The sequence below is a fragment of the Micromys minutus genome, assembly GCF_963924665.1.
Source record: "Micromys minutus genome assembly, chromosome: 33".
In the NCBI taxonomy this organism is placed as follows: Eukaryota; Metazoa; Chordata; class Mammalia; order Rodentia; family Muridae; genus Micromys; species Micromys minutus.
The window spans coordinates 7,220,180-7,238,012 of record NC_137968.1 but is presented as its reverse complement, the minus strand read 5'-3'; positions in this window follow the sequence as shown (position 1 = coordinate 7,238,012).

Sequence of the window (17,833 nt, the reverse complement as noted above, 5' to 3'; positions counted from 1 at the left end):
CATTTTAATGTCAAATACATTCTAATATGACAGTCTCATGCAAGATTTCCAATCATCTTGACATCAAAGAGTCCAAGTGCTAGTGGAGAGCTCCAAGCTGGCTTTTCCTCTTCAGAGTGACACCGATCTGCAGCAACTGGTCAAACCTCATTTCTGTTAAAATGCATATATCATCTAAGAGCTTCAAATAGCAATGCAGGCGTCCTGGTTGAACGGTATCCTAAATACAGCCTGCTTCAAGAGACTCACAAAAGGAAGTTTTCAAAGTTCCATCTTGGACTTGGCAAACTGTGGTGAAACTCTTGGTCACAGTGATTCTAGGCCAGCTTGATGCTAATGAACTTCTTTTCTTGCATTTCCTGTGACTCAGCCAAACCTCCCACTCTCTCTGAAGAGTCATGGACCACTTGGAAACGGTTTGGAATATGCACCTTTTATGCTCTGGTGACATTAAAGAGGGGCTATTTAATCACCAAAAGCAAACATTTGCCTCTGGAAACCGCCACACTACTGTTTTGTTTTTCCAAGCAGCTAACTTGTGGTGAATACCTACTGTGGCCAGAATGTTACCTAAAAGTTTGTCACCCATGAGCTCACATACTCATCTGTCATGGGCCAATGTCACTGTTGTCCTCACTTTCTTTCAGGAGAGTAATCAGAGGCACCATACTGAAAAACTAGTTCACACTCACACGGAGAAACTGGGAATTGACAACTGGTGCTCTGAGACCAACCCTGTTTGACCTCTCACCACCAGCCACTGGCTGTTTTCTATGCTTTGCCCATCCACCCCACCTTTCTACACACACAGTCCTTTCCATCCAGCTCCCAATTTGATTGCTTCCTATGCATGGCTGCCGTTCCTTCTGCTTGTCGTGAGAACTTCTGTCTGATCTACCTGCTCAGACACAAAACACAGCTCTGGAGATAATACAGAGAGGTTTTGCAGAACTGGAAAAGAAGAGAGCTGCTGTTTTGACTTGGCCATCAGCTTACTGTATATGACTGGTAATTGAAAGGAAGCAAAAAGAGATAGATACCTTGGTCTATTAACCATTAGTAGTCTGATGGTTGGGTAGATACATGGTCATGCCATATATATATATTAGATCCCAAGTGAAATTTCCTTTATCAATAAGCATGCCATTTATTATATCACCACAAGGACTCCATGAACATGTCCTGACTAAAGATTCCAATAGCATCTGGGATTCATGTACCAAATGACATTCTAATACTCACAACTTAAATCTTATTCCTCTGATTCCCTCTACCCCTTACTACCAATGGAATGTGCTTTTGCTTAGCACATTTAGATCTACTCATATGGTTGACTCAGACTAGTGGGAGAAGTTGTATTCCTCCCCGTCGTGGTATACAAACAATAGATTGAACTGATTATCTCATCAGAACCCAGGACAGGTTTATAACATGTTGCCAATACTCTATTCCTTGATGCTTATTTTAAACTTGTGCACAATTATAGTTTGCTTTCACTTACAGTATTGGAAGAACACTGCTTTCTTCTGTTGTTTGTAAGACATGTATTGTCATCTCTGAGGACTGGGCCATAAAAATACAGAGACTCAAAACTTAGAGCCTGAATTGGGTGTCCATTGTGACCAAACACTAAAATAGATGTTAGTTTCATTTGTTTTTAAGAGCCTTAAACTTCTACCAATGTAATTACTCTCTGTCTTCAGACACCCAAGTGACTCTGTTTTCTAGTGATACTTTTGTGCCTGTGGTTTCTTAAGTCATAATCATAGACAAATCCTCCATCTACCAGCTTCTAAACCTCATTTCAAAAAAACTTTAAAGGAATTGCTGTTGTACCAGTGATTTTTTTTATTCTATTTATTCTATGATTTTCCCCCATTTATGCTTTAACTCTATACAGCTTGGCTTGTTTTCTACTTGTCTCTTGTAAATGATCTCTATTATCTGCTTCAGTCTGTACTGGTCTCATCTGGTGTTTCTCACCCTTTCAGAATGTGATGGTTTCTCTGGGAATCTCTCTGGGTTTATATGACATGAAACTCTATCCCCTCACCCACTGGCATTCCTTCATTCTCCCCTTTGCTTGACATTTCTCATATGTTTGACACTTAATGTCTTAAAAATGTAGGTCTTTGTCCCTTTTATATTTACAGTTTCTATAAAATGTTCCCCTGGATTCAAGTTTAAATTGCATATGCAATATCTTTCTAAATAAAATCCAGGGATACACTGTCAGTCTCTTAATCTAGTTGGTAGTCACTACAACAACACCTTATCTAAGATTCATATTCATCTCTGTAACTGGTATCTTCATGGGCATCTCAGATATAAAGCTAAATTCTTGATTCCAGTTTTATGGCTGTGGTCATTTAATCTCTATGTCAATTCTTGCTCAGTTTCACTTGTTCTGTTCTTAGAGGTCATCACTAATGAATCATCTTCATTTAGTGCCTTTTCTTTGACTCCAAAAACTATCAACCACCTAGTCCTTCCCGATCGTGGGTTGATTGAGGATGACTCCTTTAAGCGCATATGTTTGAATTTCGGAGAACTGTTTGGGAAGGATTGATAGGTGTGGCCTTGTTGAAAGAGGTATGTTACTGGGAGTATTTGAAGTTTCAGACATTCACAGTAAGCCTGTACTCTACTACCTGATGTCTGTGATTACCATGTTATCTTAGCTACTGTTCCTATGCAATGCCTGCATACTGCCACACTCTACACTGTAAATGTTGTGAACTAACCCTTTGAAACTGTAAACAAGTCCCCAATTAAAAGTACTTTCTTTTATATGTTCTCTTGGTCATGGTATCTAATCACAGCCCTCAAACAGGTCTCAAGACACTCTTTATCTGTCAAATTTTGGTTTCCAGGTTCACCATAAGACAATGCAAGTGTACTCACACCCTGAATGAAAAATTATTACACTTTTGAGTTTTTCTGCCTCCACTTCTATTTTCTCTAACCATGATAACTATCCAAAGCAAGCAAGCAGACAGACAACACAATAGCAATCACCAAAATATCACTTTTAAGACTTCCCTGTGGCTGAGTAGATTGTTCAGTCAGTAACACACACGCCAAACAGCAGCAGAAGTTGGTCTCCAGAGACCACATGAAAATTCAGAGGTAAGCAGTGCAGGCTCAGGGGTTGGGAGCCAGAGAACCTCTGGGGTTCACTGGCCAGCCTGTTTAGCATAATTGACGAGTACCAGGTCAATGAGAGACACTAACTCAAAGGAAGCAATACAATTTCTGGGGATGACGTGCAGTGTTGTTCTTTGATATCTACATGTACACCGCACACACACACACTCACACACACACACACACACACACACGCTAAACACAGTTTAACACACGGACACATGTATAAGAACATCTATACACCTATATATTTTCTAATTATTTAGGCTACTCCTTATCTTTTCTATGGTTCTTAAGAGGGGTTGGCAAACCATCTCCTCCCTATTGGCCACATTGGATCACATCTTGCTTTCGTAAATGGTTTAACCTAGACACAACCATGGTCATTCATGTTTTTCAAGGCAGCTTTTGAGCTACCATGGAAAATTATACTTGAAGTTATGTCCATTTGGGTCAGGACCTATGGTATTTACTCACTGAACCTTTACATAAAATGTTTAATATTCTGTGAGCCGTCTGACCTTCCACAATATAGTTCCTATGCTATTCTGAGACCATCCCTTCTTACATTATCTGAATTTCTTCCCAAAAAAGGCTTTATCTTTATTCCTGAAACAGGTCTAGTACTTCACCAGTAGAAAGAAATTTTCTTTTTCCTTTTCTGCTCTCAATAGTACATGCTCTTTTGCTAGATTTTTGCTTGCTTGGTGCTTTCTTGTTATCTAGATCTCATATCCTTGGAGAGAGATAGCTCAGGCTTTCTTATGTGAAGTTGTCCCTAATTATCCTCTACCTCATTGCACTTACTTTTAATTTTGTTCAAAGCACTTATTCCCAGCCAGCAATTATCAAGTTTTTTTTTTTTTTTTTTTTTTTTTTTTTTTTTGCTAGCCCTGGAATGTTTTCTACTTTATCCTTTGCTCTGCCTAACTGTCAGATTTATACATTACATATGCTCAATAAATGTGTTCAAATAAATAATTCTGCCATTGTCATTAGTCCTTGGATAGGTTCCCTACCAAACACTTCCTTGCATATGCTTAAAGTTCACATGGCTTTTGTAACTGTCAATGTCACCTCCATCCTTTTTCAAAAATCTTTTTATTGGATTTTTTACTTACATTTCAAATGTTATCTATCCTCTGTCTCAGTTTCCCCTCTAGAGTTCCCCATCCCACCTTACCCCCCCATCTCTATGAGAGAGTTCCCCTACCCACCCACTCCCTCTCATCACCCCATCCTGGCATTTTCCTATACTGGCATATTGATCCTCACAAGGCCAAGGACCTCTTGTTGATGCCTAATAAGGCCATCCTCTGCTGTATATGTTGCTGGAACCATGGGTTCCTCCACGTGGACTCTTTGGTAGGCAGTTTAGTCTTTGGGAGCTCAGGGACATCTGGTTGATTGATATTCTTGTTCTTCCTGTGGGGTTGCAAACCCCTTCAGCTCTTTCAGTCTGTTTTCTAACTCTTCCATTGAGGACACAATTCTCAGTCCATTGGTTGGTTGAGAGCATCCAACTCTGTATTTCTCAGGCTCTGGCAAAGCCTCTCAGGAGACAGCTATATCAGGAATCTTCTTATATCCACAGGAGGAAATGCAGATACAAAATTTGGAGCAGAGACTGAAGTAAGGGTCATCCAGGGACTGTGAAGACCCATCCTATATACTGTTACCAAACCCAGATAATAATGTGAATACCAAGAATGTCCCTGATACAGCTGTCCCCTGCCATCCTTACTGAGCATCCCTACCAAGACAGCAATGACCCTTGATTGGGAAGGGATGTGCAGATAAAATACTACAGAGATGCTTTCAGGAGATAGTGTCTGCTTTATTGCAAGTGAACAACCACTTATGTAGTGGAAACCCAATGGCAGGTGCAGTTAGCACATTACCTCCACTTAGGTAGTGGAAACCCAATGAAAGGAGTGGTTACCACATCACCTCTGATTACACACCAGGTACTTGTGTTCCCAAGGTCTCTAAGCAGAGAAGCACATTAAGAATGTGGAGATGAGTCTGCACACCAGATAACCAGCTATCTACACTTCAGAATTGAGTGTTGTGACTTCAGGAGCATGGCATGACAAGCTTCTTTTTGAGAAGCAGTGTACCACGTAGGCTGGCCCGCAGGTCAGGCCTCATTTTGTCCTACAGTCTTAGTTTCAAGAGAGCAAAGCAATCACTGGTCACCTCTGGATGGCAAAACCAACCCGTTCCAAGAGAACCTAGAACCCTACCCGTCATTCTCCACACTTCATTATCCTACCGTTTTTCTTTAACCTTTGGAGGTGTGTTATGAAGGTGCTGGAATTCATGACAGTTTTTTTCATAAAGCAGAGTTTGCATTTTCTAAATTTTCTGTTCATAGCCATTAGGCCGACAAGGCTTACTAAATCAATCCCAGGTTAATAATACTTAATAAAAATTAATTATCAATTAATCAGTATTAATTAATACTGCAATAGGAATCATACTTTGTCACCTTTCTCTCATTTTCTCTAAAGTCCTTCCTTATTGGAATGAGTTCTCATCAGATTCCCTTCAGTGTTCCTGTATTTGGATTGTGTAGCTGTCTCTATAGAATAAGATGTTCTCTCCCCTTGGTAGCAATTATCAAATCCTGATGATTTGGGTCTTTTAGTTAGGTGTTAAAGTTGTGTTGGTAAAACTGTTACACATAGTATTTGCAATCTATTGGGTATAAATCTTAACTTCAGTATGTCTTAACATCCTTATTTTTTAAGTTAGTGATCTTCATCCACACTGAAAGCTTATTGCAAAGATAAAATGATACCATGTCTTTCAAAATGTCCACTGTAAATTGCATGGTGTTGGTCCATGTCTTTAATTCCCACACTGGGAAGGCAGAGGCAGGTGGATTTCTGTGAGTTTGAGACAGCCTAGTCTATGGATGAAGTTTCATGACAGCTAAGACTATGTAGAGAAACCCTGTCTTGAAAACAAAACCAAAAGCAAACAAAAGACTCAAGACCAAAAATATCCGCTATAACATCTTACACAAGACAGCATTCAGGAAATGTATATTAATTAATTAATTACTCTGTGATTTACTAAGGAAACATCAATATTGGCAATGAAGTAATGTCTTTTGGATATTCAGCTTTTACTGATTTTTCTCACTTAGTTCACACCTAAATAAAATGTATCTAGGGACACAAAACTAATATTCGATTGGTTTACCTTACAGATAAGGTTTGTAAAGGGCCTAAGCAAGAGTGATTTACTAGAATTACATAGTACTTTTAACACCAAAACTCAGAATTATAATTTCAGAATTCTTCCAAAGCATTTGTGCTACAAAGATACGTGTGATTGATATAAAAGTATTTTATTGATCTAGTAGCGTCTGGTTTCATCAGCATGCATACACAGTCACCACCTCCACTGAGAAGGAAAAGACAGTAAAGGAAAGTTTATCCTCAGCTACAGCATCCCAGCTTTTACACCCCAGGCTCTTCCTAAATGCTATCCGGACACTTAAAGGATGTCTTTGTAACAAGGAACCGAACTGAAGCCACACTGAATAAAATTTCCCTTTGAATATTGGCTAAACAAAGTTTAAATTCCCAAGATATTTCTAGGCAACTGCCATCCTGCTTGGCAGAAAGAGACATGTGCATGTAGAATTGACATCCTGGTTGTCAAGATGAATTGTGAATGCTAGGTAAGTTGTCCCATTACAGTTGAATAAACCAACCAATGAGAATAGGGTAAGTGTGCCTGTTCCTATGGAAGTCCTCTATCCCTAACCCCTGATTGGTAGGAAAAATAACTAAACTTGACACAGATGATTGTAGTTTTCAGGCCTAAACACGGCAGTTTGCTCTGTGGCCCTCATCTATCAGTAACAATCTGATCCCAATTTATTTTTCTCATTTGCATTGACCTGGTGTTTGAGTTGTATTGGGCCTAAGCAGACCCCACGATAGCTTCTTATGCATTTCATAAGAGAGATCTAACTTTGTACAATGGCATTGGCTCCTTCTCAGTTCAGATGTGCTGTGTGGTGGCATTCAAGGTGAGGACCTTTAAGAGGTTCTAAGCTGTGAGACTCCACCTCCCTCCTCTGTGAATGATACTTAACCTCTTAAGGAAAAACCATGTTTTCTCATCTTGTGAAGACAGGAAGGTCTTCATCAGATACCAGATTGGGTTAGACTGGGCAGTCTCTAGAACTATGAGAAATGAGCTTCTAATTTTTTTGTTTTGTAACTGTTGTTGGTTTTTAAACGACCCAGCTGTGGTACTTTGATATAGTACCAGAAATAGACTAAAACAATAGGCACTTCTCACTCCTGAGATTTCAAATAGCTGACTGAGATGTTTTCAAGAAATGTGCTTTGACCTCAAATTCTCAGCTGCACTATGCCTAAATTCTCTTATGATAATGCTATTTTCTGAATATTACCCAAGGACACTTAGGTTGAGGGATATATTGATTTTGTGCTTTAATCAATAACTACCACCATTCCAGGAAATTTCCCTAGTCTTAACTTAGGGATCTTCATCCACTCAGAGAAATTATTGTAAAGACCAAATGATACGATGTCTACAAAATGTTCAGGAAGAGATCAATTATCCACTGTGTGGTTTACAAAGAAACAATAAATATTGGCAATGAAGCAAAATCATCAAGGTACTCAGTTTTTATTGACCTTCTTAGTCAGTTATTCCTAAATATAATATGGCCAGCTATAAGGTACCCCACCCTGTGAATGTGAGATTTATTATTTATTATTTAAAAAATTGGCTTTGTGAAACTAACCAAAGAGGAATAACTGGCAAATCGAAATCTATATAACAAAACAATAATGTTTTTGTCCCATGAGTATATAATAGAAATTTCTCAATGATTGTATATTAAATACTTTTGTGGTGCTAAACATTATTAACCAGACAGTATCTAGACTACCTAAGAGATGAACTTTTGGTCATCCTTGAAAGGGATTAACTAGATTAGGTTAATTGAGGTGAAAAAAATATACATTAAACAAACCAGGAACCCTTCCATCACTGACTGGGGACTTGGGTTGAGTAAAACAGAGGAAAGGAAAGCTAAGTGCAGGCATTTACGGCTGTTTCCTAAGACTGTGAACACATGTGTCCATCAACCTCACCCTCTGTCACCATATTTTTCCCACTATGATGAACTTCCTCTCAACAGGCAACACATAGGAGCCTTGCCGTAAGCTGCTCTGGTTAGGTAGATCATCACAGAAGTGAGGAATGTAACCAATATTAAAACTATAATATTGAAATATTGTTGACTATTGAAAAACAATCAATAGACATACCTGAAGCTTTCTATTCATTGATATATAACTAAGTAAACAGCATAGGAATGTCTATTCATTAATCGATTCTGAATTTTAAGAAGGTTTCTTAGTAGTCACCATGTTTTAAATTTTGTCTTCTGTAATATAAACTAGACCTTTAATTTTTAGTAATAGTTAAAAAATAAGGTTTTAACATTCTAGAGAGCTTTCATGGGCATAGATCCTTGATCCTTGTTCCAAACAAGCACTCTAAGCAATGAATTTAAGTTAAATATAAAAGTATGTATGTGAAATAAATGCTATTTTATTGCTTTCTTTCTGATGAAACAACATATGTTAAAGTACACATCAAAATTCGCCTACCAATTCACAACTACATTGACCTTCACAGTTCTGCAATCTCTACCCGGTGCGTTTCATATTTTTATTTGAAAACATAAAAAAATCAACCAAATTTCCATGCAAAACCTAAGCTTTTAGGTCGAAGAAAAAAAACTAAATTAGTGTTTATTCGAATTTAGCTGACTGGTTAGAAAGTAAAAAGGTCAGAATTTGCAGCAGATGCTCTGAACAGCTCTCAGGGCCTTTGTCCTAAAGGGATGGGCAGTGGTTACTATTCTACATAACCCTTCCTGAGGGCTGCACCCTTGCAGAAGTTATATATCTCAGCAGTGATTCAGTAGTTGGAGTTACTACACTCATAGGTGATATTTCATCCTTCACCAATATTCACTATGACAAAGCTTTCACTTTGTCCACTCTGACCAGTTAACTGGGTGTTGAAGACAAAGGACTTGAATAGACAGGAACTTACCTTTTCTTTATTTTACATTTTTCTTCCTAAATGTTCAGGTTTTTTCATATATATAATATATGATTCTATGTGCTTTCATATAAAAATATAAAGCTCACCAAGTACATACGCAGAACTGTGAAGTCCAGTACAGCCGAGAATTGGAAGTACATATTTTGAGATGCACTTTTCCATATGGTGTTTCATTTAAAGACAGCAATAAGCAAATAGCATATACATTTCTCTTTGACTGCGCTTCTTACATTTGTGTCTGTGTTTGGCACACGGCCAGTATACCTCTACAGCATCAAATGCCTGCCATTATTGAAGAAGTATACTATGTCTTTTTCTCTTTATTTTTCTCATTACAGATGGTTTGAAGGAAGATGTTACTAGCATTGTTTACAGGTAGAGAAATTAAGAGTTGAAATGTTAAATAATTAATTGTGGGAAACCAATCAGCCACATGGTAAATACATTCAGATCATGTCCTCTCTCACTTAACTTCTGCTCCCCAAATTATGCTCCGTGTCTGGTGGGGGAGTCAGCCATCGAATGTTTCTTATGCCTATAAACAGTACAAACTGTTTCCTCCCGAGTTATATATACCTAATAGGCACAGGCAGGGGTCAGTGCCACCATGAAAGAACAAAAGTTCGCAGGGAGCTCTGCAGGGTTTGAGATTTGAGGTAACACATTCTCTGTCTAGGAGCACCCAGTCAAGGGTTTGAACGGAGCCCAGAATGTGAGAGAACATGGGCAGCATAGGGTGTAGCCTACCTGTGGGCCGACAAAGATGGCTGACTCTGTGATGATGAGAGCCTCCGTGGTGGAAAATTCACTGGATGAAAGTTGAGTAAGTCCTGTTGAGAGAACAACAGCATGAGTGAGAGGTCTCTGTTGATGTTGGATGACCAAACGCCTTTGACGCTTTCTGTAGTGCAGAGAAGTTCTGCCTGATGAGACGAATAGAAATCATAGGTCCTGCTTCTGTTTCTCTCAAAGGGGAATGCGTGTATTCTCCCCTTTCCCTACAGAGACTATTACCCTTCAAAGTCCGGCTTGATTGAAATCTCAGACAACTGTCTTCCTGACTATAAGCTCTCGACTTTCCTTCTCTGACAGCGCCCAGAAGGATGTACACTGTCAAATCATACTACGGCTCACTTCCAAAACTGTGATCTAGTCCTAGGTATCCACACAAACAAATGAGCCTCCTGAAAACCTCATTGGAAACTACTTAGGTACCGAAACCTGGTCTTTTGTCCGTAACGGCAGCTAGACGGGGTCATGTTCCCTCTCTGAGCCCCATCACGCCTTATTTCTGTACACAATTTTTGGGTCTCTGACCACAAACAAAGTTCAGCAGCTCTGGAGTTGTTCTGCACCTATCCTGTTGCAGGAGGCTGTGAAATTCATGGTCCTTGATCAATTAAATTCTATTAATTATATTCCGTCTGCAGTTGTACTTTTAGTAAAGGAGAGTAGTGGTTGACATGTTTTTCAAGCATTGTCTTTCTAGTAATATCTGTATCATGAGAGGCAGAATCTATTACCTTCTATCTATCTGTGAGGTCACATGCTGCTCAGTATAGGGATTCTGCATGACAATTATGTCTCCACTCAAGAACTTATTAAGACCCTGGGTAATGGAGTTTATTTGTATATTTTCTTTGATTGATCTAAAAGACTTATTTATAGTTAGTTCAGGTGTTCAGCCCGATGACCTGTGGATCAATTTAAGTAAAAACTTCTATCCAAATGCATAGAGCTTTGCTGGTCCTCTACTTTTGGGTAAGGCTGATATATTGCTGGGGAGACAATGCCCCCCCGGAGGTGAAAGTTAAGTATGAGAAAACTTGTGATGATGTGGCTCTGGAGCGCCAACCAGCAAGCGTCCAGCACAGGTTCCAGTTAAAGCTCTCTGCGCACCATACTTACGTAAGCTCCATTCAAGAGCATTTTTGTTCCTAGAACTTCTCAACACTCTTCATGAGAATCACCTTGAAGTTAAGCGAGTTGAAATTAAATCATTCATCAGCTACTTTACAGGCAGCGGAAAACTCAAAGTAACTGTTATAATAATCATCAAATTATTATTCAGAAAATGAGCATCTATGAATAATAAATACAAGCAAATTAGCATACTTTAAATCTATTATTGTTTTATTCTTGAGAAGTTTTTGTTTTTGTTTTTCAAGCTGAAAAATACACCAAGTAAACATCCTTGATTAAAATTACTCAATAGCAATGTGATCTTAATGGTGACATTTCGTGAATTAGGCATCTCTTTATGTCATTTAGACTTGTATGTGTATGCATAAATACATGTATAAATTCAACATGCTGAGTGTACCTTTGTTGGTTGTATGTAGATGGTTTTGGGGATGACCACTTTTATTGAATAGCCAGTGAGAGACTAACCCTTCCTCTACCAGCAGTCAGTCCTTATCTGTAGTTCTTTTCTTGGGGCCATGCCCTACGAAATTTCCCCTTCCAGGTTAGCATGTTCATCAATACGGCTATCGTTCCAGTGTTGCTTAAGCAGCGAGTTTCACAGCCGACTCCCTGGTATTCTGTCTCTTACAACCTCTCTTCCTCCATGAACCCTGACCTGGAGAACTGCTCTGTAAGACGTATCCATCAGGACTGGTCTCACAATTTATTAGTCCCTCCATAGTGTTTTAAAAATCACTTTGACCCTGAATATATGCCTTATTCTCTTTGATCATATAGCATAGTGGTACACAGTACCGCCATGATGTCAGTTTCCTAGGGTTTAATTCCAGCATCTGCACATTAACTTAGGAAGTATTTATGTTTTCTCCATTTATAAATCAACCATGGCCATAGTAACAGGAGCATACATTATAGTGATTTTTTGTAAACAATTTCTTGAATGCTATAATTTGAAGTAACTGTCATTGCTTTAGTTTCCCAACCAGGTGCTAAATCAAGAACCGCTCCCATCAATTTATCTGATCATCTTCCTCTATATTTTTCTTAATAATTTTACTCAGTAGCTGACAATATGGCTCAACATCTGGAGAGGCTTGCTACAAAGCCTTGTGATCTGAGTCCAACATGTGTGCTCTGCATGAGTGGAGATGAGAACCAACGCTTCCAAGTTGTCCTTTGGTGTCCCCACTGGTTGTGCAGCACATACATATTTCCCTTAAATAAGCAAATAAAATGAATAGCCAATTTTTGTTCCAATACTCCCCAGAAACAAGTTTGCTTTGGTTCTCACATATCTTTCTAGAACTTATGATTCTTTGGGGTTCGTGTTTGTGGGTTTGTTTTGTTTTGTTTGTTAACGTTTTTGTTTTAAAAGACCAACTGCTGCCAGCTTGTGGTGTCTAACCTTTGCTAAGTGCTATACAAATCATTCAGAGTCTAAGTGTTGCTGATGGTAAGGATGAGAATCATAGTATAAAACGGAAAAGGTAGTAGCATCCCTGTCTAGGGCCACCAAACCCCAGAGTTTGGCTCTGTAGTGTCTAGGAAAGCTTCTTAGCGATGATCTCATTTCTCAGGGAAGTTCTCAGGCAATAAAGGGCAACAAAGGCACAGACTCACAAGGTCAGTCTTTCCTCCATGCCTATACTCTTAACGTTGTGTCTTTCTTGGTGGAAAATGGAAGACTCCCTAACCGCTCACACCAAGTGACTGGCATTCATGGGAACAAGCAAGGTTCTCCCAAGCACTCTTCAAGAAGACATTCTACAGCAGCCATTACCATCTTCTGGGTCTCTGTAAGCAAGAACCTATAACTCCCATCATGCCTAAGCAGCCCACAGTAGGCTGCACTGGTGAAGGATGGAGTAAGAAAGCCACCCAGTGCACGGACACAAATGTGGACTGAAATCCATGCCAACTTAAGTTCATGCTTTCAAGGGCTTAAATAAACTTCATAAATATCCCAAATTCCCCCACAGTACTAAGTTTAAAATGTCTCCTGGCACTCCTGAGAATTTTATTTTTCTTTCTAGCAGCTCCCTATTATATCTGAAAATATGATATGAATAAAAATCCTTTTTATAAAAAAAAATTGCCTACTCCGGGATGGGTTGTCTTATTTTGCACTCGTATTTGATTCTTGATTCTAGACCATGTCATAGAATCAATTAATGTATAATCAATAAGTTACCTTATCTGGCTATTTTGGTCTTTCTTGATTTTTTTTTAATTAAATAGCTCAGTAGTGCTTAAAATTGAAAGCTAAAGTCCTGGGATGCACTATCCAATCCGAGTCTTTACTGGTGAGACCACAGTCAGTTTTGTGATGATCTCATATAATTCCGTTCTTCTCTAAATAACACTTTTATTTGGAATTTATCAACTTCACATTTTGTTTTTCCACTCTAGCTGTATAAGATGCTACTTTATTGTGATTGTCTGAATGTGAAATGTTGTCCCACAGAGTCATGGGTTTAGATGTTTGGTCCCTAGATAGTGGCCCTGTCTTGTGAGATGGTTGCTGGATTTGAAGGTTGAAGTCTATTCATTTATAACCTTATATGTCTTACATTCTAGTCCTTAACTCTTCCTAAACATACTTTAGTATTAACTCTTTCACAACTTTCCATCTATAAAATAAGTAAACTTTATTATTTTTTTAAACTCTAAGGGGAAGGGTTGCACTGTAACCGCCCCCCACCTTATTTTTATATTAAAATCTTAACCCCTGGTATCTCCAACAAGAACTACATTAATTACTTACTGATTGCTGTGACAAAAAAAAATTGTATCTGCTAAAAGCAACTTGGGAGAGAGTTTGTTTTGTCTCGCAGACGTGGCAGTAGAGAAGTAGGTGCAGTCGGAGCGTGAGACCAAATGGGGGAATCTCAAGGGGTTCCTAAGACAAGGATCTACAGACTACAGAAGGAGGGGAAATTGGTCTTTCCCAGAGACAAGTCTCCTAACAGGTCCGGCAATCGCAAGTGGCCAGATTTGAAATTATAGACACATAAGTAATACTAAATATACTCAGCATGTTCTATTTGTATTTGCGTATATATGACAATAATAAAGAAAAAATTAATTTGACAGTCAATGTGGTGTGTGGGAAGGGTTTGAGGGAAGCAATGTGAGGGTGTAGCAGGAGAAATGAATGGGAAAATGATGTAAGTATATTTCAATAGCAATTAAAAAATTTCAAGACTAATCACAATGACGTTGTTTGATGACAGGTTTTTAAATATGTAGTAAAATGTAAGTGAAGTTATTAGGGTAGGCTCCAATCTCAAATGACTTTTCCATATGAGGGAGAAATTTGACTACTATATAATAAAGAAAAACTATTTTGATGTCCACTACAGACTCAGAATAGAGCTTGGGGCTAATCACTGCCTCACATCAATCCTAAACAACAATCACTTTGGAGACCCAGAGTAAGTGTTTTCTACAAATGTGGCACTTTCGTTTTTCTTTCATTGGACACCTTCCCCATCTACACCTCAAATGCTATCCCCCTTCCTGACCTCCCAAGATCCCATGAGGATGCTTCTCTACCCACCCACCCACCTACCCACTCTCTTTCACCCCCACCCCAGAATTCCCTGGGGTATGAGAGCCTTCCCAGGATGAAAGGCCTCTCCTCCCATGTCCTACAAGGCCATCTTCTGCTACAAATGTGGCTGAAGCCATGAGTCCCCCACATGCACTCCCGGGTTGGTGGTTTAGTCCCTGGGAGCTCTGGGGGGTTTGGTTGGTTGATATTATTTTTCTTCCTATTGGGCTGCAAATCCTTTCGGCTTCTTCAGTCCTTTCTCTAACTCCTCCAATGGGGACCCTGTTCTCAGTCTAATGGTTGGTTAAGAGCTTCCACCTCTGCATTTGTCAGGCTCTGGTAGAACCTCTCAGGAGACACCTATTAACAGGCTCCGAAGCACTTCTCCACATCTGCAATGTTGTCTGGGTTTGGTGGCTGCATATGAGATGGATTCCTGGTCTCTGGGTGGCCTTATCTTCAGCCTCTGCTCCACAGTTCACTTCTGTGGGCTATGTCCTCTTTGGTTACAGCAGCCCTGCCAAGGAGATAGAAGTGACTTCCGCAGACGGCCTGTTCTAAAATGGAGTCGGCACTTGTAACTTTCCCATTTCTCCTCTGCGTTTCTTATTTCCCACCTATAAGCAACTCGTGTGGAATACATTTCCCCAGTATTTAAGAGTCTTTCTTCTCTTTAGTTATCCCTTCTTGCTTAAGAACTGATTTCCACTTTCTTTTGCTCTAGATGCCTTAGTTCATCTTTGTACCCCTGACTTCATTTCTACTGTTCATTTTAGCATTCTCAGGGGATCAAAGACATGGCAGAAAGTCTTGAGACCTTACCTCCCTGGTGTGATAGTGTCTGATAAATGAACCTTGGCTAGCACAGCAAATTGGTGACATGGTTGGCTATTACAGCAAGACAATTATTACTACCCTGACAATGAGATTAGTTTCTCATTCACAAACTTGAATAACACTGTTGCTCCCAGGGTATGGATTGAACTAGCCAAATTATGTAAATCAGCTGTACTCCTAAGAAGTATTGACTATTGTTTTAATAATGAGTGTTATCACCACCCCTTGGAAATAACAGTTAGAAAGCACACTGATTCTTTTTTCACTGGTAAACAATAAATAAATAAATAAAAGTATCCCTAAATGGGTTCATTGATATGCCAGTTTTAAAAATAATGACCAAAAGGCTAAGTATGTTTGTAAGGTTATCCCCAATCAGGAAAGGTTCTGTTCTGATTGCAGAATCCATTCTTGTGCTGATTTAAAATAATGGTATTTCCTCCTTATGGGGTTTTGATTCAAAAATTAATGGCTAAAACATTTAAAAATGGGCCTACTTTTTATGCTATGATAAGACAGCATTTTTTTCCTCTAAAAAATATTTTAAAGTGATTTCAAACAGTATGTTCAAAATAGGACTGCCATCAGGGAAATGCTGATACAGATGGGTGTTTTTAAAGCTCAAAGCAATTAGGAGCGGTTGGCAAGGAAAAAGAAACTTTGAAGAAATGGAATCCAATCCTTTACCCAGGATAATTTAATGTTGTACATTTATTAATGCTTGCTATTTTCCACTTTACCAAAAATTTTAGAGAGATGCATATAAATGAAGGTACATCCATTAAAAACACTGATTATGTAGTCTTTTAGGTTTCTGTACTGTTATGGTTTAATGCAACAGAGCTAAAATGATCAGTTATGCCTACAAGAGTTTATTTAAAAAGAGGTATTAAAATAATAATAATAAAAAGAGTGCTACCATGCTACCAAGTACCACAACAGATCAATATTTATCAAGGAGAGCAGTATATTTAATAATGCAATAGTTCATTGGCTCAGAAAAGGGATTTTAGACACCCCCAACACTAGAATTATTTATTTAGTTTCTGAACTCTAACCAGCTACTGTGAAGGCCTCTGTTTAATCATAACATAGCCACTAGGAACAGAAAGGAACATTTACTTAACTGGGGAATATGTGGTGCCTAATTAAAGGAAATCGTATTGCAATGGGATTAAACGCTCAAAATCTCACCTGTAATCTGACTATCAGGTAAGCACTATGCTTCAGTAACTAGATGATTGCATGCAGGGAATGGAACAGAATATTCTGCTTTGGTCATTTATTCATTTATTATTTTCTTAAAAGCAGCATTTTTCCCCAAAGCTTAAACCTGTTTCTCTATATCCAATTTTTAAGAGGTATGAGACTAGGAAGTGCTTTCATAGAGTTGAAACCATGAAATATTTTTAAAAAGCATATGTTTTAAATTTAAAAATCACCAACTGATCCTTAATATGAAATAAAGATGTATTAGATAAAACAAGGTAAGACCGGGTAGGCTGGTCACATGTTGGGAGGTTGTGACATCTATGTTGAGGCTTGGTTAATGCTCAAGATCATCATAGGGAAGAGATTGGGAGGCGTAGCCTAGCATAGCAAAGTATAGTTGCAAAGGAAGACACCAATCTCCATTCGGGCCTGAGAAAGAGAAAGAAGTTCAGAGTGGCCTAGGGTTACTGAATAAAAGAATGCCTGAAGGAAAACAAACTTGAGAATACAGAAGTCAAATAGTCTACATTGTTCCTTAAAACAATTATATGTTTAAATAAGCATTGAGAACCACAAAGTTCTGTATAGGAGAAAGCTTGCCATTAATATAAAAATTATCTACAAAGAGTTTTGGAGATGGCTCCATGGATAAAGTATTTGTCACAAAAGTATGTGGGCCACTGTTCAGATCCCCAGAAGACTTGAATATGGTAGTGCGCATCAGCCCCCCAGAACACTTGAGTTCACATCAAGTGCACTTCAGCCATCCCAGCTCTTCTGACACGCAATAGGAGGCAAGCATAGGACATTGCTCTTAGTCACACTCAGCTATTCTGATGTACTTGGAGGGAAACAACAATAAATCTTGCCTCAAAATGATGGGTGCAACAAGGACAGACACCTAAGGCAGAGATGTGAACAAGGAACTTAAAAATATACACAGAGCTGGTGGCTAACTCTGTGTCTTGGGAAGCAGTAAGATTAATTGATAGAAATGACAACTGTTACACTATACTCTGTATGACT